A 27,520-nucleotide genomic window follows, 5' to 3' on the forward strand; every position below is an offset into this window, starting at 1 on the left:
TGTCCTGTGCCACTGCTCTCCCATTTTCCTCTGATTTATTAAACATCCACCTTGGAGTCCTCCCCCTTCCAATTATTTTAAGGCCTGGTCCAATGACCCAGGTCGGTGGTGGGACTGTTTGCTGATGGTTACATAATGTTCATTTCTGTTCACAATTCCTCAGCATATAATACAACCCATGCATGCCTGCATGGAGCAAAGTAGAGACAGCAAAGGTTGAGAAGTGGCAAGTTTCATTCACATCACAAAAGAAGTGATCATCTTCAACAAGAGAAAGTCCATATATTTACCCTTGATAAAAATACCATTACTGTCACTGTATTCCTGGCTATCAATATTCTGGGGGCTCGTCATTGGCCAGAAACTTAATTGATGCAGCCACATCATACCATGACTTCAAGAGCAGTGCAGAGGCCTGATACCCCCAAGACTTTGCAGGTTCTTCAAGGAGAAATAATGGAGGAGTGTCATTGTGGTATAGTTAGTAGAGCCGTAGTCTCACAGCACCAGAAACTTTGGTACAATGCTGACCATGGGCCCTGTCTGTGTGCAGTTTGCATATTCTCCCTGTGACAACAGGGATTTCCTTCAAACACTCGAGTTTCCTCCCACATCCCAAACACATGCAGGACATATCTAGTGTTCAGACAGAATTTTGGGACAATTGATGATAATGTGGGGAGAATAAAAAAATGGGATTAATGTAGAATTAATATAAATAAGTGTTTGATTGTCTTGTTTCTGTGGTGCATAACTCTATGAACCTATGAATGCAGCACAAAGAAAAGTCCAAGAACAGTCCAATCCAAGATCCAAGAACACGTCCACATCCGACATCTGGAGGGTGTTTAAAGACCAACTGCACAGAGTACAGAACAGGTATGTTCCAGTCAGATGGAAAGACAAGGATGGCAAGGTAAGAGAACCTTGGATGTCAGGAGAGGTGATGAATTTAGTCAAGAAGAAAAAGAAAAGTATGCAAAGCTAAGGAAGCTAGAGTCAAACAGAGCCCTTGAGGATTATAAAGAAGCCAGAAAAGAACTCAAGCAGAGAATTGGCAAAGCCAGGAAGGACTATAAAAAGTCTTTGGCAAGTAGGGTTATAGAGAATCCCAAGAAATTCTATACATATGTTAAGAGCAAGAGGATAACAAGGGAGAGGGTAGGGCCACTCAAGGATACAAGGGGAACAATTGCTTGGATGTGGAGGATGAGGGTGAAGTCCTGAATGAGTACCTTACATCAGTACTTACCAAAGAGAAGGACATGGAGAATGGAGAGATCAGTGCTGAACGTATTGATATGCTGGGGCATTTCATGGTAAAGGAGGAGGTAGAGTTGGATCTCTTAAAGAGCATTAAGGTGGATAAGTCCCCAGAGCCTGAAGAGATAGACCCGACGTTATTGAGAGGGGCAAGAAGAAGAGGTTGCTGGGGCTTTGACCAATATCTTCATTTCCTCTCTAGCCACAGGTGAGGTCCTGGAGAACTGACCAGTAGCTAATGTTCCATTATTCAAGAAGGGAACCAGGGGCAATGCTGGAACTATAGAAAACTATAGGCTAGTGAGTCTTACATCAGTAGTAGGAAAGTTACTGGAGAAAATTCTAAGGGATAGGGTCTATGAACATTTGGAAAACCATGGCGCTGCATTGCTCTGTGCAGGGCAAGATGTGGCTTACTAATTTGATTGAGTCTTTTAATATGGTGTTGAGGGCAAAGCAGCGGATGTTATCTAGATAGATTTTATTAAGGCATTTGACAAGGTCCCTCAGAGGAGGCTCATCCAGAAGATTAGGATGCATGGGATCCATGGTGAATTGGCCATTTGGATTCAGAACTGGCTTGCTCATTGAAGACAAAGGGTAGTGGTCAAAGGGACTTATTCTAGCAGGATGTCTGTAATTAGTGGTCTTCCACATGGATCTATACTGAGACCTTTGCTGTTTGTGATGTATAGAAATAACCTGGATGAGAATGTAGGTGGGTAGGTTAGTAAACTTTCAGATGATACGAAGATCAGTCGTGTTTTGGATAGCGTAGTAGATTGGCAAGGAGTACAATGGGATATAGATTAGTTGCAGAGATGGGCAGAGAAATGGAAGATGGGCTTTAGCCCAGCCAAATGTGAAGTGTTTCACCTTGGTAGGCCAAATGTAAAGAGACAATACCCTGTCAAGCGGAAGATAATCAACAAAGGGATCTTGGGTTCCAAGTTCATAACTCCCTTAAGGTGGCTACACAGGTTGATAGGGTGGTTAAGAAGGCATATGGCATGCTTAAACACAAGAAATTCTGAAGATGCTGGAAACCCAAAGCAACACACGCAGGAACTCAGCGGGTCAGGCAGCAGCCATGGAAGTGAATAAACAGTTGACCTTTTGAGCTGAGACCCATTTTAGGAAGGCTGTCGAAGCTTTGGAGAGGGTGAAAAAGAGGCTTACCAGGATCTTGCTTGGATTATAAGGCATGAACTATAACAAGAGGTTGGACAAACCTGGGTTGTTTTCTTTGGAACAGCGGAGGCTGAGTGGAGATATGATCGAGGTTTATAAGATTATGAGAATCATTGATAGAGTGTTGGCGTGTGGCCAAGTGGCTAAGGCGTTTGTCTAGTGATCTGAAGGTCGTTAGTTCGAACCTTAGCTGAGGCAGCATGTGTGTCTTTGAACAAGGCACTTAACCACACATTGCTCTGCAACGACACCGGTGCCAAGCTGTATGGGTCCTAATGCCCTTCCCTTGGACAACATTGGTGGCGTGGAGAGCGGATACTTGCATCATGGGCAACTGCTGGTCTTCCATACAAGCCTGCCCAGGCCTGCGCCCTGGAAACCTTCCAAGGTGCAAATCCATGGTCTCATGAGACTAGCGGATGCCTATGATAGAGTAGACAGACAATTTCTTTTTCCAAGGATTGAAATGTCTGATGTCATTTACGGTGAGAGGGGGCAATTTCAAAGGAGATGCGAGGGGCAGGTGGGTGCCTGTAATGCAGTGGTGGAGACAGAAACATTAGGGAGTTTTAAGAGGTGTTTACATAGGCACATCAATGTTCAAAGTAAATTTATTATCAAAGTTCATATACTGTACGTCACCATGTACAACGCTAAGATTCATTTTCTTGTGGGCATACTTAATAAATCCATAGAATGTGAGGAAATTGGAGAGATATGGACATTGTGTAGACAGAAGAGATTAATTACACATTTGATGGCTAATTTAATTTGGATCAGCATAACATTGTGGGCCTGTTCCTGTGCTGTACTGTTCTATGTTCTATCTTCTTAACTTATCCAGGATAAAGCAGCTCACTTGATTGGTAACCTATCAGCAATCTAACCATTCATTCCCTGCACCACCTGTGCACTGTAGCTATAGTTGTACCATCTGCAATTCTCACCCAGGCTAATCAAACAGCTTACAGAAACTTGTGGTATTTGACGCCAAGATCAAGGGCAACCAGCCCATAGGAACTCCTCCACAAGGTCTCATAAAATCATTCCTGGGTCCAAATCCCAGACCTCCCTCCCCAAGTATGCACCTGCACCACATGGTTTGTGGCAGTTCACAAGGGTGGCTGATCAAGGGCAATAAATGCTGGTCATTGTCAACCAGTTACAACCTGACCCACTTCTCATATGGCCAATGCCAGTGTCTGATAGCCACTGATGGGGTGTTTTGTGATCTATTTAAGGTGCCACCTGAATACGTAATGTTGGGGACAGATATAACCTCAGATGAGCAATGAGTCTGTTCACATTTCATTTCAGATCAGCTGTGGAACAGGTCTTGATCTCTGTCCATGCTATCAGACCACACTATTCAACTTTAGCTCCACAGGAGCAACATTAATTAGATCATGAATAATATAGTGCAGGTTATACAATGTTTTAAAGTAAATCTTTGGAACATGTTGTTGGATCTGAGAACGATATTACTCAGAAAGTTCTTCAGAAGTCAAGGATGGGGTGCAAATTTTGTGGTTACCACTCTTTTATTGGATATTCATAAGAAAGAAATAAGAGTCAAACACTGCCAGCAAGTAACATTAACTTGAGATATAACCAACTCCCTCTAACAAAGATCCTGCCTTTTGTAATACTGAAAACTAGTTCAATTTGAACAGATAAGGGAATCTTTTCTGATTAAACACAACCCGTGAGATAAGGACAGTCTTGATTTATGCTGTCGTGACACAACCCTACAGACAAAGAAATCATATAATTACAGAACCAGCTATTCTACAAATTACTGAAAATCCACTGAACATTTACTGATGAATAGATGATTATACAAACATGTAAGCAAGCACAAATAAATTTAAACTACAAGAAAAATAACTATTTTACCCTAAACCAACAACCTCCAGCCATTTGCAAAGTAACGTAGATGAGACTGTGCACACAGTGACCAACACACCTCCATCTAGAAACAATTGGTCGATGCAATGGAACTGCAGAGTAGCGAGAGCCAGCAGCATTTATGTTCTCCTAGTCAGCTTTTGTCAAACCCAATTAAAGCACTCCCTTCAGACCTTGCATATACACTGAGCGGCCACATTATTAGGTACCTCCTGTACCTAATGAAGTGGCCTTTGAGTGTATGCTTATGATCTTCTGCTGCTGTAGCCCATCCACTTCAAGGTTCAATGTGTTGTGTGTTCAGAAATGCTCTTCCGCACATCACTGGTGTAACGTGTGGTTATTTGAGTTACTGTCACCTTCCTGTCAGCTTGAACCAACCTAACCATTCTCCTCTGACCTCTCTCATTAACAAGGTGTTTTCACCCACAGAACTGCTGCTCTCTGGATTTTTTTTTTTTGTATTTTGCACCATTCTCTAAAAACTCTAGAGACTGTTCTAGAGTTTGAGAAAATCCCAGGAGATCAGCAGTTTCTGAGTTTGTCAAACCACCCCATCTGGCACCAGCAATGTTTCCATGGTCAAAGTCACTTAGATCACATTTCTTCCCCATTCTATTATTATGATTATTATGATTATGAGGACACACAGCCTCTTTTATTGTCATTTAGTAATGCATGCATTAATAAATGATAAAAATGTTTTTCCAGACTGATAATCACGAAAACACATGACAAATCAACTTAAAAACTAACAAAAACCACATAATTATAACATATAGTTACAACAGTGCAAAGCAATATCGTAATTTGATAAGAACAGACCATGGCACGGTATATGTCTCAAAGTCTCTCGAAAGTCCCATCATCTCACGCAGACGGTAAACCTCCAGCGCCGCCAACTTGCCAATGCAGCATCCCGGAAGCATCCGATCACAGTCCGACTCCGAGTCCATCCGAAAAACTCCGAGCCTCCGACCACCTCCCAACACCGATGCACCGAGCACCATTTCTGCCGATTGTTTCGACCCCGACCCTGGCAACAGGCGATAAACACAGCTGAGGATTTGAGGCCTACGTCTCTGGAGATTCTCAATCACCCAGTAGCAACGGCAGCGAAGCAAGCATTTCAGAAGTTACTCCAGATGTTCCTCTGCGCTTCTCACGGCTGTCTCCATCAAATCCGGATTGATGCACGGCACCCCTAGTTACATATATTGATATCATTCGGAACGGCCGTGCGCGCTGCGTCGCGCCGCCATCTTCTCCTCCCTCCTTAATGCTTGATCTGAACAATGGCTGAACTTTTTGACCATGTTTGTATGCTTTTATGCGTTGACTTGCTGCCACATGATTGCCTGATTAGATATTAGCATTAATGAGCAGGTGTACCTAATAAAGTGGCCACTGAGTGTAAACATGTTTGCGTCAATTCTACCTTTGAGGCAGATGCAATATGGGGTACTGGCTTCTGGTGTTTTTTTGGGGGGGGGCTTGTTTTCTTATGAAACTCAACAAAGTTGTGAATAGTTTAGTTTCAAAGCAACCAGGCAGGGTAATTCTGTTATTCCACTATCCCACTCAGAACCACATTTGAAATGGCCAGTGTTGAAGAATCAGTTCCGAGACCAGCTTCCTTTGGGAAATAATTGAACCTATCAAGTGTCCAAAGGTTCTGCATTCATCTAATGTTTCAAAGGTAGGGGAAAGTTTCAGTGAACAAGATGAATTAAGAATCCCTCCAAGGGATGCATATTTACTAAGGCTCTGCAGACAACAAGATAACTCAGGTTCCTTTCGAAAATTGTGTTTTATGTAGTTTGGCTGCCAGGTTCTCAGTTTGACTATATCAAAATTAAGGCCAAATTCTCAATCCAGCCTTTCTGTCAGGGAGAAGGACCCAGAGTTGACGTGATGCCAGGCATTTGCTTATCTACTACACACTGGGTGTGAGCAAACTCAAAAATCAGCTCCATAATACTGGGATGCAGGGAGTATCTGAGACATGAATTTCTGCCCATTCTCAGTCAAGCAAGTTACTCGGAATGAATCAGCAGCTACCCTGATGCAGCTTTTCCCAAAGCAAGGCCTGAAGCAGTCACACTGAACTCTCAGTAAGAGCCTTTTTCTTTTCCAACAAGAGGCCAAGACACTGATGAAACTGAGGGTGATCTGCTGAAGTTTTAAAACATTATATTAAAAAAACAGGAGCCACAGTACAGAGTATAGAGCCTCAGTATCACTGCTACTGATTTGTTTCAGATTTTGATCATAAATCATAAGCACATGTTTGGAATGACATATTGTCAGCAACTTGGATGGCACAGGAGAACATTCAATGTAGGTGCCTCAGGGAATGAGGCAGATGATGGGATCAGTCTCCAGGCAGTACCGGCTTTATGTCTGGCCCACTAAGGTGAGATGTGTTGGAACAGCCGATGCCATATGTTCACCACAAGCTGGAGTCAAGGAGCAGAATGAACAGGCAGCCACCTGACTTGCTTCAGGGGTCCTCAAGCACTTTCAGACTGCAGTTGGTAAGAGAGAACTTTATTCAGAAAATGATAACTCCTTTATGTTTTTCAGGGAATTCTCAGGATATGCTAGAGGTGGTAACGTATATCTGTGGGACTGGAGAGAGCTGCTGCACTCTAAAAGACCAGGGGCCTCTATAATACTGGAGGGATGGTATCCTTAAAATGGGGAAGCGAGTAGGAGAAAGAAGGGAAATGGAGGAGGAATAGGGGAGGGGAGGAGAGAGAGAAGGAGGAGGAGAGGAGAAGAAGTGGAGTGATGGAAGGGAAGGGGGAGAGAAGGAGAAAAGGAAGAGGGGAAGAGCCACCACAGAGAAAGCCTTGTGGTCTTCTTCACTCACTCATTACTACACAGCAGGAGGAGGCAAAGGAGCAGGATCATGGGAAAAGGCAACATATTTTTCGGGTGCCATGGTAGCACAGCAGCTAGCACGATGCTATTTCAGCTTGGAGTTCAGAGTTCAATTCCGGCATCCTCTATAAGAAAGTTTTTACATTCTTCCTTGTGTGCATGTGGGTTTCCTCTGGGTGCTCGGGTTTCTTCACACAGTTCAAAGTCATGCCGGTTAGTAGATTAATTGGTTATTGTAAATTATCCTGTCATAGGGCTCGGGTTAAAATCAATAGGATGCCGGGTGGGGGTGGTGCAGCTGGATGGGCCAAAAGGGTGTGCTCTGCACTGTACTCTAAATACAATAAATAAATAGGTGACAATGGTAGCAGAATCTATTTGAATACTCAATTCTGGTGTCTGTTCCAAAAGCCCCTGAAAACCAACTCCAGACACCCAAAATATGCCCCTTTTGTTACAGGTTTGAAGGGATGCTCTCTGAATGTACAGTTAACAAGAAGGTTAAGTAACAAAGCAGACCTGTCCTGAACTGTGCCTTGTGTAGCAGGGATACACCTTTAACAATATGCTAATAGCAGAAACGTTCATCTATTGTCTACTCGTATGTAGTTTCAATGGGGCAGAATCACAATGTCCCACACCCAGTGATTGGTTTCACTGGCTACAAAGTATCAGTAGGGAGTTAAGTTTTGTGCAGGTTTAATTTCCTGGAGACTGCCTTTCATTTTAGTACATCTCTTATTATCCTATCCTTAATCCCATAACTCCAGAATGATCTCCACCATGGAGGATCAGAAGAGATTGTCAGATGAGTGTCATAGAGTCATGAGAAGTACAACACAGAAACAAGCCCTTTGGCCATCTAGTCGAAGACAAAACTATTTAAACTGCCTACTCCCATCGCCCTGCACTGGGACCATAGCCCTCCATATCCCTACCATCCATGTACCTATCCAAACTTCTCCTAAATGTTGAAATCAATCTCATATGCACCACTTGCGCTGGTAGTTTGTTCCACACTCTTACAACGCTCTGAGTGAAGATGTTTCCCCTCATCTTCCCCTTTAACTTCTCAACCTTTCACTCTTAACCCATGACCTCTGGTTGTAGTCCCACCCAACCTCAGTGGAAATGTCTGCTTGCATTTACCCTGTTTATACCTGTCATCATTTTACATACCTCTATCAAATCTTGTCTCAATCTTCTACGTTCTAAAAAATACAGTCCTAACCTACTCAATCTTTCCTTACAACTCAGGTCTTCCAGACCCAGCAATATCCGTGTAAGTTGTCTCTGTACTCTTTCAACCTTGCTTACATCTTTCTTGTAGGAAGGTAATCAAAACTGCACACAATACTCCAAATTAGGCCTCACTGACATCTTACACAATTTCAACATAACATCCCATCTCCTGTACTCAATACATTGACTTATAGAAATATAGAAACATAGAAAATAGGTGCAGGAGTAGGCCATTCGGCCCTTCGAACCTGCACCGCCATTCAGTATGATCACGGCTGATCATCCAACTCAGAACCCTGTACCAACCTTCCCTCCATACCCCCTGATCTCTTTAGCCACAAGGGCCATATCTAACTCCCTCTTAAGTATACCCAATGAACTGGCCTCAACTGTTTCCTGTGGCAGAGAATTCCACAGATTCACCACTCTCTGTGTAAAGAAGTTTTTCCTAATCTCGGTCCTAAAAGGCTTCCCCTTTATCCTCAAACTGTCACCCCTCGTTCTAGACTTCCCCAACATTGGAAACAATCTTCCTGCATCTAGCCTGTCCAATCCCTTTAGGATTTTATACGTTTCAATAAGATCCCCCCTCAATCTTCTAAATTCCAACGAGTATAAGCCGAGTTGATCCAGTCTTTCATCATATGAAAGTCCTGCCATCCCAGGAATCAATCTGGTGAACCTTCTTTGTACTCCCTCTATGGCAAGGATGTCTTTCCTTAGATTAGGGGACCAAAACTGCACACAATACTCCAGGTGTGGTCTCACCAAGGCCTTGTACAACTGCAGTAGTACCTCCCCGCTCCTGTACTCGAATCCTCTCACTATAAATGCCAGCATACCATTCGCCTTTTTCACCGCCTGCTGTACCTGCATGCCCACTTTCAATGACTGGTGTATAATGACACCCAGGTCTCGTTGCACCTCCCCTTTTCCTAATCGGCCACCATTCAGATAATAATCTGTTTTCCTGTTTTTGCCACCTCACATTTATCCACATTAAATTGCATCTGCCATGAATTTGCCCACTCACCTAACCTATCCAAGTCACCCTGCATCCTCTTAGCTTCCTCCTCACAGCTAACACTGCCGCCCAGTTTCATGTCATCCGCAAACTTGGAGATGCTGCATTTAATTCCCTCATCCAAGTCATTAATATATATTGTAAACAACTGGGGTCCCAGCACTGAGCCTTGCGGTACCCCACTAGTCACTGCCTGCCATTCTGAAAAGGTCCTGTTTATTCCCACCCTTTGCTTCCTGTCTGCCAACCAATTCTCTATCCACATCAATACCTTACCCCCAATACCGTGTGCTTTAAGTTTGCACACTAATCTCCTGTGTTGGACCTTGTCAAAAGCCTTTTGAAAATCCAAATATACCACATCCACTGGTCCTCCCCTATCCACTCTACTAGTTACATCCTCAAAAAATTCTATGAGATTCGTCAGACATGATTTTCCTTTCACAAATCCATGCTGACTTTGTCCGATGATTTCATTGCTTTCCAAATGTGCTGTTATCACATCTTTGATAACTGACTCTAGCAGTTTCCCCACCACCAATGTTAGGCTAACCGGTCTATAATTCCCCGGTTTCTCTCTCCCTCCTTTTTTAAAAAGTGGGGTTACATTAGCCACCCTCCAATCCTCAGGAACTAGTCCAGCATCTAAAGAGTTTTGAAAAATTATCACTAATGCATCCACTATTTCTTGGGCTACTTCCTTAAGCACTCTGGGATGCAGACCATCTGGCCCTGGGGATTTATCTGCCTTTAATCCCTTCAATTTACCTAACACCGCTTCCCTACTAACATGTATTTCGCTCAGTTCCTCCATCTCACCGGACCCTCTGTCCCCTACTATTTCCGGAAGATTATTTATGTCCTCCTTAGTGAAGACAGAACCAAAGTAATTATTCAATTGGTCTGCCATGTCCTTGCTCCCCATGATCAATTCACCTGTTTCTGTCTGTAGGGGACCTACATTTGTCTTAACCAATCTTTTTCTTTTCACATATCTATAAAAGCTTTTACAGTCAGTTTTTATGTTCCCTGCCAGTTTTCTCTCATAATCTTTTATCCCCTTCCTTATTAAGCCCTTTGTCCTCCTCTGTTGAACTCTGAATTTCTCCCAGTCCTCAGGTGAGCCACTTTTTCTGGCTAATTTGTATGCTTCTTCTTTGGAATTGATACTATCCCTAATTTCACTTGTCAGCCATGGGTGCACTACCTTCCTTGATTTATTCTTTTGCCAAACTGGGATGAACAATTATTGTAGTTCATCCATGCGATCTTTAAATGCTTGCCATTGCATATCCACCGTCAACTCTTTAAGTGTCATTTGCCAGTCTGTCTTAGCTAATTCACATCTCATACCTTCAAAGTTACCCTTCTTTAAGTTCAGAACCTTTGTTTCTGAATTAACTATCCACTCTCCATCTTAATGAAGAATTCCACCATATTATGGTCACTCTTACCCAAGGGACTTCTCACGACAAGATTGCTAATTAACCCTTCCTCATTGCTCAAAACCCAGTCCAGAATAGCCTGCTCTCTAGTTGGTTCCTCGACATGTTGGTTCAAAAAACCATCCCGCATACATTCCAAGAAATCCTCTTCCTCAGCACCCTTACCAATTTGGTTCACCCAATCTATATGTAGATTGAAGTCACCCGTTATAACTACTGTTCCTTTATTGCACACATTTCTAATTTCCTGTTTAATACCATCCCCAACCTCACTACTACTGTTAGGCGGCCTGTGCACAACTCCCACCAGCGTTTTCTGCCCCTTAATGTTAAGCAGCTGTACCCATACCAATTCCACATCCTCCCGGCTAACGTCCTTCTTTTCTATTGCGTTAATCTCCTCTCTAACCAGCAATGCTTCCCCACCTCCTTTTCTTTCATGTCTATCCCTCCCGAATATTGAATATCCCTGAATGTTGAGCTCGCATCCTTGGTCACCCTAGAGCCATGTCTCTGTAATCCCAACTATATCATATTCATTAACAACAATCTGCACTTTTAATTCATCCACCTTGTTACGAATGCTCCTTGCATTGACACACAAAGCCTTCAGGATCGCTTTTACAACTCTCTTAGCCCTCATACAATTACGTTGAAAAGTGGCCCTTTTTGATTTTTGCCCTGGATTTGCCGGCCTGCCACTTTTACTTTTCACCTTACTACTTTTTGCTTCTACCCTCATTTTAACCCCTCTGTCTCTCTGCATTGGTTCCCATCCCCCTGTTGTGAACTAACCTCCTCTCTCCTAGCCTCTTTAATTTGATTCCCACTCCCCAACCATTCTAGTTCAAAGTCACTTCAGTAGCCCTCGCAAATCTCCCCGCCAGGATATTGGTCCCCCTAGGATTCAAGTGTAACCCGACCTTTTTGTACAGGTCACGCCTGTGCCAAAAGAGGTCCCAATGATCCAAAAACTTGAATCCCTTCCCCCTGCTCCAATGCCTCAGCCACGCACTTATCCTCCACCTCATTGCGTTCTTACTCTCACTGTCGCGTGGCACAGGCAGTAATCCCGAGATTACTACCATTGCGGTCCTTTTTCTCAACTCCCTTCCTAACTCCCTATATTCTCCTTTCAGGACCTCTTCCCTTTTCCTACCTATGTCATTGGTACCTATATGTACCACGACCTCTGGCTCCTCACCTCCCACTTCAGGATATCTTGGACGCGATCAGAAATATCCCGGACCCTCGCACCAGGGAGGCAAACTACCATCTGGGTCTCTGGACTGCGTCCACAGAATCACCTATCTGACCCCCTTACTATCGAGTCCCCTATTACAACTGCCCTCCTCTTCCTTTCCCTATGAAGGCCAAAGTGCCAAAAACTTTCTTTACAACCTACGATGCCACTTTCAATGAGTTATATACCTGTGTTCCCAGATCCCTTTACTCTACCACACTCCTCAGTGCCCTACCATTCACTGTATAAGACCTACCCTGGTTGGTCCTCCTGAAGAGCAAAGCCTCGCACTTCCATCTGCCATTTTTCAGCCCATTTTTCCAACTGTTGCAGATCCTTCTGCAAGCCATGATAATCTTCCTCACTGTCCACTACACCTTCAGTCTTGGTGTCACCCACAAATTTGCTGATCCTGTGTGCCATATGATCCTCCAAATCATTGATATAGATGACAAACAACAAAGGACCTAGTACTGATCCCTGTGGCACACCACTAGTCACATGCCTCCAGGCAGAGAGGCAACCCTCTACTTTCACTCTCTTGCTTTTGCCACAAAGCCAATGTCTAATCCAATTTACTATCTCATCCTGAACGCTGAGTGACTGAACCTTCTTGACCAGCCTCCCATGAGAACCTTGTCAAATGCCTTGCTAAAGTCCATAGAGTGAGAAATGAGATGTGAAGACGATCATGAAGAAAACACCCATGACATCGCCTTCAGTATTCTGTGTACTGCTGGTGCCCGAGGAGTTTGTTGTGGCCACATTACTAACGAACAGCTCTCTGTCCACTCAACCAGAGATGGAATTATACCTGGCCAGTCTGCTGATGCTGGGGGGATTTTGCACCTTACGTGCCAGAGGATGATTATGGTAGAGAGTGTTCAGCATGCATGAAAGTGATGGCCTGATGTAAGTGAATGATGGGAGTACATGCAACCTCTGAGATGCAGGTGCAAGTCGTGGCCAGGGAGGAAGAGCTTGAGGGTGTTTGGGTTATATGAGTGTTAGATAGGTCCAAACTGAGACAGGTCGTTATTTGGTGAGTGATGGAGAGAACAGCAGGGACAATGCCTGAGCACTGGACTCTGATGTAGTCCTTGCTGAGATGAAAACATCTGTGAGCGGATTAAACTCCCTGAAGAACCACGTCCTTGAGGCTTCTCTCCCAGGATTGGTCTTGTTATACAACTTGATCTTGGTCCTGGACCACAGTATTCCTGGGCCCCTACACTTAAAGGACCTCTCTCCTTCTCCCTATTGTGTTCAGAGGCAGATCAGGTTGGAGGAGCAAAACTTCATATTCTGTCTGGGTAGAATCCAACCCAATGGCATGAACAATGATTTCTCTAACTTCTGGTCATTTCTGCCTCCATCTTCTCTTTTCCATTATGGATCCCCTCTTAGTCCTTCCCTTCTCCTCACCTGCCCATCATCTCCCTCTGATGCCCCTCCTCCTTCTCCTTCTCCCATGGTCAACTCTCCTCACCTATCATATTCCCTGTTCTTCATCCCTTTACCACCTATCACCTCCCAGCTTTTACTTCTTTTCTCTTCCCCTATCCACCCACACCGCCCCCCCCCCACCACCACCTGGTCTCACCTATCATCTGCCAACTTGTACTGCTTCTCCTCTCTCACCTCCTTATTCTGGATTATGGCCCTTTCCTTTCCGATTCTGATGAAGGGTCAGCCCGAAACATCAACTATTTATTCCTCTCCATAGACGCTGCCTAAACTGTGGAGATCCTCCAGCATTTTGTACGTGTTACTCAAGAAACTAGCTGCTTCCTCAAAGACTGTGGAATGACTGAACGACAGACATCCTTAACTTCAATAGAAGTTGCAGCTTGTGGGATGGGGATGGATTCTGTGTGCATCTTGCTTGCATCATGTTTCATGATGTGGGTTAGCGCTGCTCTGCACTCATTCTCCAGCCCAGTCAAGCATGCAGGTGTGGAGTGTTCATATGGGATGGTGCAAAGGGTATGTATTGGTGAATTTAGGCACCTGATTTTCTTTAGACTTCAAAAGAACCTGAGTGTGATTCAAAGTTGCAGCTTTTGTGTGAGAAATTTCATTGCAGCCCCATTCTCATCACTCCACCACCACTTCAGCTTCATTGGAATAAAGCACTGAGAAGGAAGTGTGTTCTCACAATCCCCCCTGAGGATTGGCAGGATTTTGGATTGTGAATCCTTAAATACTTTCTTCCTGCACCCTTGCCCATTCTGTCAAACTCTTCACTGGCAAAGTGAATTAACACACTAGCCTGCTTTAGCTCTGCTGTAAATCCTGTCTATCAGCACAGTGCTTTCTCATGGTGTCCAAGACACAATACAGAAATCTAGCTAGCTTATTAAAGTGCTTTTTTCTTCTTATACTCAGCTTTTTAACAGTTAGTGCCCAGCTGCTCCCCGTTATTGTAAAATGGAATGACTTTTACATTGATACGGTGCAGGCTGAGGGCAGACTTGTTGTCAGGTAATAGCTGATGATTAACAGAGACCTCAGCTTCACGGATTTCCTATCATTGTTAATACTGAGATTATGGTTACCTCTTAAAGACACAGTAGACAAAATGTTCTAGCTGAAAGCTGAATGATACATAGTTTGCAATCAATCCTACAGATCTGCGCTGGACTTACTCAAAATTTTAATGTCAATTGATGGACTGAAATTGACTAAGTTTTTTTTCCATTCCTGGGTTTATGCACTGAGGAAACAGAATTCCTCAAACCTGTGGAGGTTTGTAAACATCTTTCTGTAAAACCCACCAGAAAGCAATCCTTTGAACAATATCATTAACACAGTCAGAACAAATGGAGATCAGTAGTCAGCATCATGACACCACCGCAGAATCACCACTACTTGTGCAGAGTGAAGACCTGGCTGTTGAGCAACCATAAAGGGAATCTGACTGGGAGATGTATCCTTGCACTTTGTTTAACTGTGTCTCAAAAGGTTGTTTTCTGTATCTGATCACATGACGCAGATGATACTGGCAGGGGCCATATTCATTGCCTTCTTTGCACTGAATTTTCCTTGCATTGAATGTTGTGCTTAGCCACTTCAGAGGGTTACACTTAGCCACCCCTCAGTCATGACCTTTGTTGTCCTTTCATGGTTCCAATCTCTCTTCAAATCCTGCCCAGAATATTTATTTCTCTTCTACTTATAAAAATTAATTGACAATGCTGAATGTGTTTCTCTCTCCAGAGATGGTATCTAACCTGCTGAGTATTTCCAGAAATTTCTGCATTTATTGTAGATTTCCAGCATTAGGAGTATTTTCAGATTTGTCCCCCTTCTCTGTTGACTGCAAGAACTTTACACAATAGTTTCTTCTGTTGCTTGAACATGAATTCATAGACTAAAACATTTTAATTGCTCAATGGTTCAACTTAATATATGAGAATGTATACAGTATACAACCTGAAATTCTTACTCTTCACAGACATCCATGAAACAGAAAAAAACCTAAAGAATGAATGATAGTGACATCAGAACCCCAAAGCACCCCCCACCTTCTCCTTCTCCCCCCCCACTTGCGCCAGCAAAAGCACCAACACCCCCTCCCCCCAACCATGCAAACAATAGCAAAGCCCCCAAAGAGACCTTGATCCCAAGTCCATCAAAAACTATAATCCATAAGCCAGTGCTTTGGTATCTCAAACAGGCTCTCTCTCACACCAGCAAGGGAGAGAGAAATTGCTCCAGCAAGAAATGAGAGAGAGAGAACAGCAGCTCTCTGCTTTGATTTTGTAGTCTTCCACGTCACTTCTCCGTGTCTCCAACTTGAAGACCAACAGGCTGTCACTCACCACCAAAAGGGAGAGAAAAAGGATTGCTTGAGCACAGGGGCCTTCTTCCGACAGCTGTGCTGTCTCAATGTTTCAGTCTCTCGCTACGCTTCAGTTGGCGACATCGGTGAGGAATTGGGTCATCCACGTGGCTGCACCCCGAAGATGTCAAAACGCCAGGCCACATGGCGAGTCCTAGAACCTGCTCGCTGAGAACCGTAGTTTGAGCTGTAGCTGTAGATCACGGACTCTGACAGTGGACAGATAGACAGTTATGTTAATGTTACAAAAGTCGAATCTCACCTGATATCAGGTATATATGAACCTGAGATAGAGAACTGATCCACTAGACTCCTTGTGTCTGGAGTGGACACTTCAGAGATTAGCAATGGCTCAGGAGTGCAGATTTTTACAGAGAAAACTGAGAGACTAGATGTATATTTGGTTAGATTTATAACTGTACGTTTCTCTGAATGATCTGTTGATTGTATTATTTCTGGAGATAGTCAACCAATGTTGTAATTTTATTTGTGTAAACAAGTGGTATGTCTTTTCATATGTTCTTACATCAGCAATTGCTTATCATCTTGAATAAAAGGTGTTTTGTCTTGATGAAGGGTTTCAACTCTTTTTTCCTCACCATACAGTAGATGCTGCCTGACCTGCTGAGCTCCTCCAGCATTTTGTGTGTGTTACTCTAGATTTCCAGCGTCTGCGGAATCTCCTGTGTTTATAAAAATATGTTTTGTTGCCTGCCCTATCTCTCTTAAACTTGTCTTATTAAACAGCAGCAGCAGCATGACAAACCCTACAGGCACTGCAACTGTAGTACACAAATCCTGAAACATAACACACATCCACTTACAGATATCTTTGTTTCATAATGGCAAAAAAAATTACCTGTAAATAACTCCCACAACATAAGAGAGAAGGAAACTTTTCCTTGAAAGAGTCATTAGAGTCATAGTGTCTTATGTTCACAGAGATATTCTGCAGACTTACAATTTACAACCCCAAGTATATGGAAGAAATTTTCAGGAAATGAAATTAAACCTGTCTCCGCTGAGGAGCTGGATGATTATTCAGTAAAGCATAAACATTAATGCAAGTGGCTGAAAACAGGTGGAAAAAAGATATAGAGATAAAATTGGAGGATTATTTTTAAATGGCATAAAGAAATCAGCCACCATTCATGGCATTTTAAATAAGGTAGCAATCTTAAATTGTTCTGGCTGTTCAAGAACTTAAAAATTTGTGCCTTCATACACATGACTAAATCTACAGCCTTATTCTGAACTGTCCAATTGTTGGTTGTTAGAAGAAATAGTCGGTTGCATTGCTAGGCAACAACATGGGCACGTTGTGCCTTTAATAAGCATTCGATTCCAATTTAAGAGCCAATGAGAAAATATATTTCATGAGCAAATTTTTCACTTTTAATCAAGATAACATTTTGATCAAAATTCAAGCTATTTTTTTTTTTGCAGATCAAGTCTCCAACTAGGTGACTACTAAAAATATTTCACTTCTCGAGCAGAGGCTGTCTGAACTTTCCCTGCCTGGTAATGGACTGACTAAGCCTCTGACAAAGCTACAATCTTCACCATTAAAAGGCCTCTATTTGCAATAACTGAGCTACCTGCTGTAGATAAACACAATGTATTGTACTAATTAGTTTGTTCAGATCTTACTAAAATAAATGATACTTTCTAAAGTTCCTAAACTAAAACTACAGTAGGTTATTTATCTTCACTTTTGGTAAACTCACAATCACAACAGTTTAATGTTCTTGCGTGGCCTTTCAGGAAGCTAGTCACCTTGCAGTGTGTGTCTGTGGGACCATGTATTTAGAATTATCCATCCCAACCTTTTCAGGAGAGACAGAATCAGACCCTGAGTATTACAACAAGAACATTTTCACGGAATGGGGCTCGATGGCCTCATGTGAGTGGAATCAAGTTCCAAACGAAACATTCGAGTGGGAACAGCTGAACTGTGCAGCATTTGTGTGTGACCAAAGCCCGATCCCTGCTGTGCTAATAAAGCTGCCAGTGAGCATCTATAACCATGCGCTGAGATGAACTGGTGAAAGTCGTCAATATTTTACTATAAAGCACCAGGGGGGAAATATTCAAAGCAAATTCCAAGAAGCTCTTGTCACTTTGGTCACATTTGAAATGTTCTCTCGGTTTTTGTTTAGATTAGTGAGCAATCATTCCTTCTCTGAAGTAGTCAAAGCTTGAAGCATGCATCAGATAAACCAATAAAAAGGGACATCAGTATTCCCATTGACCCCTTCTGACCCTTCCCTACCTCACTCCAGCTCTAACCCCTGCCACGTTTTTGCCATCCCCTGCAACCAGCCTATCTCTAATGCTGAGCAGTCTGACCTCAGCAGAGGCCATGCCTTTGTACCCCTGCACCCATACTCAGATAGTTCCCAGTTCAATGTGATGTCGAGCTCTTCTTCCCTCACCTCCTCATCTGTGCCTTTTCCTTTGGCAAGGCGTCCATGACCCTTTCTCATGTTTTCAGCCCTCCCCTTCCGCATGGTATCCCCCTTTGGACCTCAGACTGTCATTTGACCTTTCCATTTCCAATTGGAAGCATAACATTGGCAGTCTTGACCACTCTACGCCCCTCCCCACTCCAACCTCAGCCCCCTCTGAACATGCACAACCCTCCACAAGTTTCAGAACCGCAGATGACATTCTGCTTCAGTTTGGTAGACTGACCTCTACCTTGTAGAAGCCAGACAACAACTCTCAGACACCCCTCATACCTCCCTTTGTATTATCAGCCTGTTGACAAATTCCAGGCTGCTCCCTCCCAGACCATGACAGAGCTCATCATACAGGAGATCTCCTCTTCACAGCCTCCAATCCAAGCATACCTCAACACCACACTCATTGCTTCAATTACTTATTAAATATCCACAAACAGGACTGTCCTTGTAGGCCCATTGCATCTGCCTGCTCTTGTTCCACGGAACCTATATCCTTAGCACTTAAAGCTATCCCGTCTCCTCTAATCCAGTCCCTTCCTGCTTACATTCTGCCCTCCACCATTCAGACAACTTTCAATTCCTCATCTTTCTATGGATGTTTAGTCCTTATACCCCTCCATTCCATTCAGGAAGGTCTTGGGACCCTTTGCTTCTCTCCGAAACAAAGATCCAACCAGTTCCCCTCCACCTACACCCTCGTCAGCTTGGCAGAACTTTTTCTTTTCCGCAATAACTTGTTTTGTGGTTCCTCCCACCTCCTAAATAAAGGACACTTACAACAGGATGAGGGAGGAGCGGAATAATGTGGATTGGGAGCACAGGTGGGACAGTTGAGGAACAGTGGAAGACTTTCAAAGAGATTTTTCACAGTGGCTGACAAAAGTATATTCCAATTAAAGCAAAGACAGTAAGGGGATGCAGAACCAGCCCTGGGTAACTAAGGAAATAAAAGACAACTACAAACTAAAAGCTCATGCAGCCAAGATCACCAAGAGCAGTGAGGAACTGAAAGGTTGAGCAACAAAGAACCACTAAGCAAGCAATGAGGAAATGGAAGACAGATTATGAAAGTAAGATTTCATAAAATATGGAAGTATTTAAAATATATAAACAGCACAAAATTTAAAAACAGATAGTAAAAGTTTCATTAAGAGAAACATAGAAACATAGAAAACATACAGCACAATAGAGGCCCTTCAGCCCACAAAGCTGTGCCGAACATGTCCCTACCTTAGAACTACCTAGGCTTTACCCATAGCCCTCTATTCTTCTAAGTTCCATGTAGCCATCCAGGAGCCTCTTAAAAGACCCTATTGTATCCGCCTCCACCACCGCTGCCGACAGCCCATTCCACGCACTCACCACACTCTGCGTAAAAAACTTAACCCTGACATCTCCTCTGTACCTACTCCAAGCACCTTAAAATTGTGCCCTCTCGTGCTAACCATTTCAGCCCTGGGGAAAAACCTCTGACTATCCACATGATCAATGTCTCTCATTATCTTGTACGCCTCTATCAAGTCACCTCTTATCCTCCGTCACTCCAAGGAGAAAAGGCCGAGTTCACTCAACCTATTCTCATAAGGCATGTTCCCCAATCCAGGCAACATCCTTGTAAATATCCTCGGCACCCTTTCTATGGTTTCCATGTCCTTCCCATAGTGAGGCAACCAGAAATGAGTACAATACTCCAAGTGGGGTCTAACCAGGGTCCTATGTAGCTGCAACATTACCTCCCAGCTCTTAAACTCAATCCCACGATTGATGAAGGCCAGTGCACCATATGCCTTCTTAACCACAGAGTCAACCTGCGTAGCAGCTTTGGGTGTCCTATGGACCCAGACCCCAAGATCCCTCTGATCCTCCACGCTGCCAAGAGTCTTACCATTAATACTATATTCTGCCATCATATTTGACCTACCAAAATGAACCACATCACACTTAACTGGGTTGAACTCTATCTGCCACTTCTCAGCCCAGTTTTGCATCCTAACAATGTTGTGCTGTAACCTCTGACAGCCCTCCACACTATCCACAACACACCCAACCTTTGTGTCATCAGCAAATTTACTAACCCATCCCTCCACTTCCTCATCCAGGTCATTTATAAAAATCACAAAGAGTAAGGGTCCCAGAACACATCCCTGGGGCACACCACTGGTCACTGGCCTCCGTGCAGAATATGACCTGTCTACAACCACTCTTTGCCTTCTGTGAGCAAGCCAGTTCTGGATCCACAAAGCAATGCCCCCTAGGATCCCATGCCTCCTTACTTTCTCAATAAGCCTTGCATGGGGTACCTTATCAAATGCCTTGCTAAAATCCATACCGTATACACTACATCTACAGATCTATCTTCATTAGTCACATCCTCAAAAAATTCAATCAGGCTCGTAAGGCACGTCCTGCCTTTGACAAAGCCATGCTGACTATTCCTGATCATATTATGCCTCTCTAAATGTTCATAAATCCTGCCTCTCAGGATCTTCTCCATCAACTTACTGAAGTAAGACTCACTGGTCTATAATTTCCTGGGCTATCCCTACTCCCTTTCTTTAATAAGGGAACAACATCCGTAACCCTCCAATCCTCCAGAACCTTTTCCGTCCCCATTGATGATGCAAAGATCATTGCCAGAGGCTCAGCAATCTCCTCTCTCACTTTCCACAGTAGCCTGGGGTACATCCTGTCCGGTCCCAGTGACTTATCCAACTTGGTGCTTTCCAAAATCTCCAGCACATCCTGTTTCTTAATATCTATATTCTCAAGCTTTTCAGTCCACTCCACTGCAAGTCATCCCTACAATCGCCAAGATCCTTTTCTGTAGTGAATACTGAAGCAAAGTATTCACTAAGTACCTCCGCTATTTCCTCCAGTTCCATACACACTTTTCCACTGTCACACTTGATTGGTCCTATTCTCTCACGTCTTATCCTCTTGCTCTTCACATACTTGTAGAATATCTTGGGGTTTTCCTTAATCCTGTCCACCAAGGCCTTCTCATGGCCCCTTCTGGCTCTCCTAATTTCATTCTTAAGCTCCTTCCTGCTAGCCTTATAATCTTCTAGATTCATATCATTACTTAGTTTTTTGAACCTTTCATACGCTCTTCTTTTCTCCTTGACTAGATTTATAACAGCCTTTGTGCACCACGGGTTGGCGCGTGGCCAAGTGGTTAAGGCGTTCATCTAGTGATTTGAAGGTCGCTAGTTCGAGCGTTGGCTGAGGCAGCGTGTTGTGTCCTTGAGCAAGGCACTTAACCACACATTGCCCTGCGACAACACCGGTGCCAAGCTGTATAGGTCGTAATAACATTGGTGGCGTGGAGAGGGGAGACTTGCAGCATGGGCAACTGCCGGTCTTCCATACAACCTTACACAGGCCTGCGCCGTGGAAACCTTCTAAGGCGCAAATCCATGATCTCATGAGACTAACGGATGCCTATTTATTTATTTGTGTACCACGGATCTTGCACCCTACCATCCTTTCCCTGTCTCATTGGAATGTACCTACTCAGAACCCCACGCAAATATCCCCTGAACATTTGCCACATTTCTTCCGTACGTTTCCCTGAGAACATCTGTTTCCAATTTATGCTTCCAAGTTCCTTGCTGATAGCCTCATAGTTCCCTTTACTCCAATTAAACTTTTCCCTAATTTGTCTGTTCCTATCCCTCTCCAATGTTATGGTAAAGGAGATAGAATTGTGATCACTATCTCCAAAACGCTCTCCCACTGAGAGACCTGACACCTGACCAGGTTCATTTCCCAATACCAGATCAAGTACAGCCTCTCCTCTTCTAGGCTTATCTACATATTGTGTTAAGAAACCTTCCTGAACACACCTAACAAACTCTACCCCATCTAAACCCTTCACTCTAGGGAGATGTCAATCAATATTTGGGAAATTAAAATCTCCCACCACAACAACCCTGTTATTATTACTCCTTTCCAGAATCTGTCTCCCCACCTGCTCTGTGATGTCCCTGTTACTATTGAGTGGTCTATAAAAACACCCAGTAGAGTTATTGACCCCTTCCTAGTCCTAACTTCCACCCACAGAGACTCCATAGATAACCCCTCCATGTCTTCCTCCTTTGCTACAGCCATGACACTATCACTAACAGTGCCACGCCCCCACCTCTTTTGCCTCCCTCCCTGTCCTTTCTGAAACATCTAAAGCCTAGCACTCGAAGTAGCCATTCCTGCCCCTGCACCATCCAAGTCTCTGTAATGGCCACAACATCATAGCTCCAAGTGTTGATCCACACTCTAAGCTCATTGGCTTTATTCATGATACTCCTCGCATTAAAATAGACACATCTCAAACCATCGGACTGAGCTCGTCCCTTCTCTATCACCTGCCTATCCTTCCTTTCGCACTGTCTCTAAACTTCCTCTATTTGTGAGCCAACCTCCCTTTTCTCCATCACTTCAGTTCGGTTCCCACCCCTCCAGCAATTCTAGTTTAAGCTCTCCCCAATAGCCTTAGCAAACCTTCCCACCAGGATATTAGTCCCCCTCAGATTCAAGTGCAACCCGTGCTTTTTGTACAGGTCACACCTGCCCCAGAAGAGGTCCCAATGATCCAGAAATCTGAATCCCTGCCCCCTGCTCCAATCCCTCATCCACGCATTTATCCTCCACCTCATTCTATTCCTATACTCACTGTCACGTGGCACAGGCAGTAATCCCGAGATTACTACCTTTGAGGTCCTGCTTCTCAACTTCTTTCCTAACTCCTTGTCATCTTCTTTCAGGACCTCCTCCCTAATCCTATGTCATTGGTACCAATATGTACCACGACCTCTGGCTGTTCTCCTTCCCACTTCAAGATATCGTGGACGCGATCAGAATCATCCCAGACCCTTGCACCTAGGAGGCAAACTACCATCCGCGTTTCTTTCCTGTGTAAACAGAATTGTCTATCTGACCCCCTAACTATAGAGTCCCCTATCACTGCTGCCATCCTCTTCTTTTCCCTACCCTTCTGAGCCACAGGGCCAGACTCTGTGCCAGAGTCATGGCCAGTGTTGCTTCCCCCAGGTAGGTCGTCCCCCCTAACAGTACTCAAACAGGAATACTTATTGTTAAGGGGGACAGCCACTGGGGTACTCTCTAGTACCTGCTTCTTGCCCTTCCCTCTCCTGACTGTTGCCCACTTTTCTGTCTCCTGTGGTCCTGGGGTGACTATCTACCTGTAGCTCCTCTCTATCACCTCCTCACTCACTCTGACCAGACAAAGGTCATCGAGCTGCAGCTCCAGTTCTCTAACATGGTCTCTAAGGAGCTGCAGCTCGACGCACCTGGTGCAGATGTGAATAATTATATAAAGCAGAAAATGGTGGCTAAAATTAATGTAGATGAGAACCATATCATATAACCATATAACAATTACAGCACGGAAACAAGCCATCTCGGCCCTTCTAGTCTGTGCTGAACTCTTACTCTCACCTAGTCCCACCGACCTGCACTCAGCCCATAACCCTCCATTCCTTTCCTGTCCATATAGCTATCCAATTTAACTTTAAATGACAACATCAAACCTGCCTCAACCACTTCTGCTGGAAGCTCGTTCCACACAGCTACCACTCTCTGAGTAAAGAAGTTCCCCCTCATGTTACCCCTAAACTTTTGCCCTTTAACTCTCAACTCATGTCCTCTTGTTTGAATCTTCCCCACTCTCAATGGAAAAAACCTATCCATGTCAACTCTATCTATCCCCCTCATAATTTTAATTACCTTATCAAGTCCCCCCTCAACCTTCTATGCTCCAAAGAATAAAGACCCAACTTGTTCAACCTTTCTCTGTAACTTAGGAGGTGAAATGAAGGGGGAATTAATATTGGAAACGACTGAGGTCATGAACGACTATTTTGTGTCAATCTTCAGAGTGGAAGATGTCTAACTTGCCAAAGAGAGATGATATAGATGTGATTGGAGGTGAGGATCTCAATATAATCTCTGTCATCAAAGAATAATGATGAGTAAACTGGTGGGCTTTAAGTTAGATTAGTCCTCTAATCCTGATGGGATGCATCGCAGGACATTGAAAGAAATGATAGACGCATTTGTGATAATTTACCAACATTCTCTGGACTCTGGGCAGGTCCTAGCAGATTGGAAAACAGTAAATATAATGCTACTGTTTAAAAACAAATGTAGGAAAAAGGTGGGTAATTTTAGGCCAGTTAGCTTAACATCTGTGGTTGAGAATGTGCTTGAAGCTATCATTAAGGAAGAAGTGACGAGACAGATGGATCGATGTGGTCCCATCAGGCAGACACGGTAGGGATTTATGAAGGACAGGTCCTGTTTGACAAACTTACTAGAGTTCTTTGAAGATACAGCAACGGCAGTCGATAGAGCGGTACAGGTGGATGTCTTATAAACTTAGATTTCCAGAAGATGTTACATAAGGCAGCACATAAAAGATTTATCCATCAGATAAGGGTGCATTGATTTGGCGGGAATGTATTAGCACAGATCTGTTAACCAATCGAAGGCAGAGTGTTAGGATAAATGGGTACTTCTCTGGTTGGCAGTCAGTAGTGAACGGAGTACCGGGCCCGCAACTATTCACAATATACAGTAATGACTTGGACGAGGGGACTGAGTACAAGTTTGCAAAGGACACTAACTTGAGTGGAAAAGCAAATTGTGCAGAGTCTGCAGAGAGATATAGATAGGCTAAGTAAGTGGGCAAGAGTCTGTCAGATGGAGCACAATGTCATTAAATGTGAGGTCATCCACTTTGGAAGGAAAAATAGAAAATCCAATTACTGTATTATTTAGCTAGTGAAATATTGCTACATGCTGTTGTGCAGAAGGACAGGATGTTAGTCTTCATTGCTAGTGGGATTCAGTTTAAAAACAAGGAAGTTACGCTGCAACTGTATAGGGTACTGATGAGACCGCAACTGTAGTACAGCGTACATGTCTGGTCTCCTTACTTGAGGAAAGATATACGGGCTTTTGGAGGTGGTGCAGAGGAGGTTCACCAGATTGATTCTGCAGTTCGGGGATTCAGCCTATGAGAAGAGATTGAGTCTGCTGGGACTATACACACTGGAATTCAGAAGAATGAGAGGGTATCTTATAGAAGCATATAAAATTATGAAAGGGATAGATAGGAGTTGTTTCCGTTGGTGAGCGAAACTAAAATTGGGGACATAGGGGAACAGAGTTAGGATGGAGATGCAGCAAAACTTCATCTTTAATCCCACATCCCGTTCCCATTCTGATATGTCTATCCACGGCCTCCTCTACTGTAAAGATGAAGCCACACTCAGGCTGGAGGAACAGCACCTTATATTCCTTCTGGGTAGCCTCCAACCTGATGGTATGAACATTGACTTCTCAAACTTCCACTAATGCCCCACCTCCCCATCTTACCCCATCCGTTATTTATTTATTTATATACACACATTCTTTTTCTCTCTCTCCTTTTTCTCCCTCCGTACCTCTCACTATACCCCTTGCCCATCCACTGGGCCTCCCCCCTCCCCCTTTTCTTTCTCCCTAGGCCTCCTGTCCCATGATCCTCTCATATCCCATTTGCCAATCACCTGTCCAGCTCTTGGCTCCATCCTTCCCCCTCCTGTCTTCTCCTATCATTTTGGATCTCCCCCTCCCCCTCCCACTTTCAAATCTCTTACCAGCTCTTCCTTCAGTTAATCCTGACGAAGGGTCTCGGCCCGAAACATCGACTGTACCTCTTCCTAGAGGTGCTGCTGGCCTGCTGCATTCACCAGCAACTTTTATAGATGGCATGAGTGTTGATTTCTTGAACTTCCAGTTATTTCGCTCTCTTTCCCATCTCCTCTCACTCATTTGCTTTTCCCCACCTGCCCATCACATTCCTTTCTTCAGACCTTTACATCTCTACCTATCACCTCCAGCTTCTTACTTCATCCCCAGCTCCCCGACTCACCCACCCTCCCCCTCATCTGCCAGCTTGAACTCCTTCCACTCCTCCCATCTTGTTATTCCGGCTTCTTCCCCCTTCCTTTCTCATCCCAATGAAGGGTCTCTACCTGAAATGTCAACTGTTTATTCCTCGACACATGCAGCCTGACCTGTTAAGTTCATCCAGCACTTTATGAGAGTTGCTTAAGATTTCCAGCATCTGCAGAATCTTTTGTGTTTACTATTCCAAACCTATGCTGATACCTTTCCTCAACTCTTTCTCTGCTATGTTGCCTCCTACACCCATTACCTGCCAATATTTTTCTTTTTTCCTTTTCTGCATCCACATATTGTCTCCCTCTAAGCTCCTCCATTAGCTATGGTCATGAGTAGGAACAGACAGCATGGGAAAGAATTTAATTAGGGGAGGGTTAATTATGAGCATATTAGGCAGGAACCTGGGAACGTAATTTGGGAATTGAGCATAAATTCAGAGCAGATGTTCTCAGAGGAATGCACAGCAGAAATGTAAAGGTTGTTTAGGGAGCATTTGCATAGGGTTCTGGATAGGTTTGTCCCACTAGGACAGCTGGTAGGATGAAGGAACGATGGTTGACAAGAGAAATGGAACTTTTAGTCAAGTGGAAGAGGGATACACACTTAAGGTTTAGGAAGCAAAGATCAGACAGGGATCAGGTGAGTTATTGGGTAGCCAAGAAGGAACTTAAGAGGGGACTTAGGAGAGCTAGAAGGGGACATGAGAAGGCCTTGTGAAGTTGCGTTAAGGAAACCTCAAGGTGTTCTACACATATATGAAGAACTAAAGGATGACTGGAGTGAGGTTAGGAGCACTCAGAGATAAAAGGGGAAATATGTTCCTGGACTTGTAGGAGGGAGGGGAAGTCTTTAATGAATACTTCATTATTCACAGATGAGAGGGATCTTGAGAAATGTGTGGCCAGTGTAGAGCAGGCTAATATGCTGAAACAGGTTAAGAAAGAAGCAGTGTTGAAACTTTTGAAGATAGATACATTTCTGGGGCTGGACAAGATTTATTTTATTTAGAGACATGTCATGATAACAAGCCCTTATGGCCCATTG

Source organism: Mobula birostris, chromosome 20 (assembly GCF_030028105.1).
Source record: "Mobula birostris isolate sMobBir1 chromosome 20, sMobBir1.hap1, whole genome shotgun sequence".
Classification (NCBI taxonomy): domain Eukaryota; kingdom Metazoa; phylum Chordata; class Chondrichthyes; order Myliobatiformes; family Myliobatidae; genus Mobula; species Mobula birostris.